At 43.2% G+C, this 3,288-nt stretch overlaps 1 non-coding gene across 1 annotated transcript; it reads right to left on the bottom strand.

Moving 5' to 3' along the window:
* Positions 1 to 328: 328 nt before the first annotated feature.
* On the bottom strand, positions 329 to 401 carry TRNAT-UGU (transfer RNA threonine (anticodon UGU)). The gene has a single exon. It is a non-coding gene; the product is annotated as a tRNA-Thr (tRNA).
* Between the last annotated feature and the right edge of the window lie 2,887 nt (positions 402 to 3,288).

Below are 3,288 nucleotides of genomic sequence, written 5' to 3'. Positions count from 1 at the left end.
TAGCTCCAATGACGTTTCAGCGGGACATTTGACGTTCATGCGACTGAATAGCCCATTTCAATGACGTTTTCTACTGCGGTATCTTACCACATATATGTATATGATGGAGATACCAAAGTACTAGATGTATATATATATATATATATATATATATATATATATATATATATATATATATATATATATATATATATATATATATATATATATATATATATATATATATAAATAGATTTACCAGACAATGATGCCAAGGAATGTATAGAAGAAGTAATTAGAGCCAATAAATTGTAACTAAGAAGAAAGAAAGGTGGGTGAAAAAATGAATTGCCGTGAACAGGAATCGAACCTACGACCTTCGAATAACACGTTCGATACTCTAGCCACTGAGCTATCACGGCGGCTATCCCTCCAGCAACTTTATTGGGTTTATATGTGAGTTAATACGTGGGAGTCTCAGTGAGCATCATCTGTAGCCACCGCGCCGAGTGTAGAACACCCTTTTATGAGCCTGTGTGGCGTCAAGTAGCACGCGAACTTATTACGAGTGGGCAGCTGACCAATAGTCCCTCGTATACAACCTAACGGTGCCAAGTCTGCAAGTACTAGACCCTCGTTACTAAAAACGAGAAAGAAGTGTATACCTAAGGGCTCGTTTTTTTATGTTTTGACACAATAATAATGAGATCTAACAGACAATGATGCCAAGGAATGTATAGGGAAGTTATTAGAACCAATGTAATGTAAAAAAAAAGAAGGAAAAGTGGGTGAAGAAGGTTCAACTCCTGCTCACGGCCAGTTATTTTTTCACCCACTTTTTTTTCTTCATATCTACATTAGACTGGTTCTAATAACTTCCCCTATATATACATTCCTTGGCAATATTGTCTGCTAGATCTCAGTATTATTGTGTCAAAACACGGAAAAACGAGCCTTTAGGTATACACTTCTTTCCCTTAAATATATATATATGTATATATATATATATGTATATATATATATATATATATATATATATATATATATATATATATATATATATATATATATATATATATATATATTACATCGAACGAAATAACAGACCGCGACAAATTGACGTCTTGCTCGCCCCCAGACAGGAAGCAAACGTCCTCTTCTTTCTCTACCTCCAAGCTATTTCACGCTACAGTTATTGCTCATGGCCATTACCATACATGTGACATTACTCCCTCTCTTCGAAAAGCATCGTGTCGATGGTGGTGATGAGTGTTGAAAAAATGAGAAAGAAAAGGAGCTACCTTAGAATCTAAGAACTGCGTCGTAAGGCAAAAAAATGGGCTGGTGCCATAGAAGTACTTAATTAAGAAAGGAATTAGGACAAAAGACAATCAAAAAGAAAAAAGTGACAAAAAAGTCATAGCATGGTAAGTCAGTCCACGTTCGATTGCTGACGCTAGAAATGTGGCTTGAGCCTTTACACATGCACCAAATCACCTTGTGGAAACCGACGGGAACGTCTTGATGTGCCCTCGGGGAGAACTTCGTAAGTATCATCACTGAGTCGGCGTAGAACTTTGTACGGGCCGAAGTAGCGCCGCAGTAACTTTTCAGAGTGACCACGCTGTCGAATGGGGGTCCACACTCAAACTTCATCGCATCGTTGGAAGGTAACCTCTCGGTGTGTAAGGTTGTAGCGGTGTGCGTCGGCAGTTTGGTGAGCCTGAGTATGGCGTAGGGCCAGTTGACGGGCCTCCTCGGCGCGTTCAGCGAACAAGGCAGTGTCCGCGTTGAACATGCCCAGGTTGTTGGAAAGGAGCATTGCGTCAAGCATTGTAGTGGCCTCTCGACCATGAATTAAGCGAAATGGGGTGAAACTTGTACTCTCTTGGACTGCTGTATTGTAAGCGAAAGTTACGTAAGGGAGCATATTATCCCAGTTCTTGTGATAAATGGCCACATACATTGACAGCATATCTGCAATCGTCTTGTTTAACCGTTCAGTGAGTCCGTTTGTTTGGGGGTAATAACCCTTGGTTTTCCGATGTTCCGTACCAATTAGTCTCAGCACTTCTTGAAGGATCTCTGCGGTGAAAGCTTTACCACGATCAGTAATTATCGCAGCTGGCGCTCCGTGATGAAGTACGATGCTGGTGACGAATAACTGGGAAATGTCTGCTATGGTAGCTCTGGGCAGGGCCTTTGTTTCGCTGTAACGCGTTAAATAATCGGTGGCAACCACAATCTACCGGTTTCCAGACGAAGACGTGGGAACCGATCCGAGCAAGTCAATGCCAATTTGACGGAATGGTGTTTTCGGTGTGGCGATAGGCTGTAGTAGTCCTGCTGGTTGGACAGGTGGAGTCTTACGGCGTTGGTAGTCGTGGCATGTGTGGACGTACTGCTTGACTGTCTTCGCGAGGCGTGGCCAGTAGTATGAGCGGCGAATTCTTTCCATTGTGCGCGTGTAGCCAAGGTTTCCGGACGATGGTTCGTCGTGACAAGCATGTAAAATATTGTCCCGAAGCGAGGTCGGTGCAACCAGTAGGTAAGTAGCCTGGGTATGGTCGAAATGTTTCTTATAGAGGACTCCATCTATGATGTAGAACGACGCCAGTGAACGTGCAAAGTTTCGAGGAAGGCAGCCTTTTCGGCCTTCGATGTAGTCAATCAGCGGGCTTAGCTCCAAGTCGTCGCGTTGTTGTTGAGCCAAGTAGGTTCGTGATAGAGAAAAGGAATGTATCGTCCTCTTCAACGTCCGCGTTCATACTTCCAATTGGCACACGTGAAAGACAGTCAGCATCAGTGTGTTGGAGTCCGGACTTGTGAATGACTGTAACGTCAAATTCTCGAAGGCTCCACCGTGCTAGACGACCGGAAGGATTTTTGAAGTTGACGAGCCAGCATAAAGAATTGTGGTCGCTAACTACCCTGACTGGTCGACCGTACAAATAAGGCGAAACTTTGTTATAGCACAAGAAACGGCTAAGCATTGTTTTTCTGTTGCCGAGTAGTTTTTCTCTTCGGATGATAGTGTCCGACTTGCATAGGCAATCATGCGCTCTATGCCATTTTGCCATTGAACCAGTACAGCTCCAAGTCCGACGTTGCTGGCATCCGGCTCTGTGGCAGCGTTGTCGTCAAAGTGACCGAGTGCAGGTGGTGCTTGAAGATGGTTTCGTAGCGTGTCAAAGGCGTGATGCTGATCATGACTCCAGACAAATGGTACGCCATCTTTTGTAAGTTCATTTAGCGGTTCAGCGATTTTAGAAAATTCTTTACGAAGCGTCTGTAATATGCGCACAGTCC

This window comes from Rhipicephalus microplus, chromosome 5 (assembly GCF_043290135.1).
Source record: "Rhipicephalus microplus isolate Deutch F79 chromosome 5, USDA_Rmic, whole genome shotgun sequence".
NCBI lineage: Eukaryota > Metazoa > Arthropoda > Arachnida > Ixodida > Ixodidae > Rhipicephalus > Rhipicephalus microplus.
This window is presented reverse-complemented; position numbering and strand designations above follow the sequence as displayed.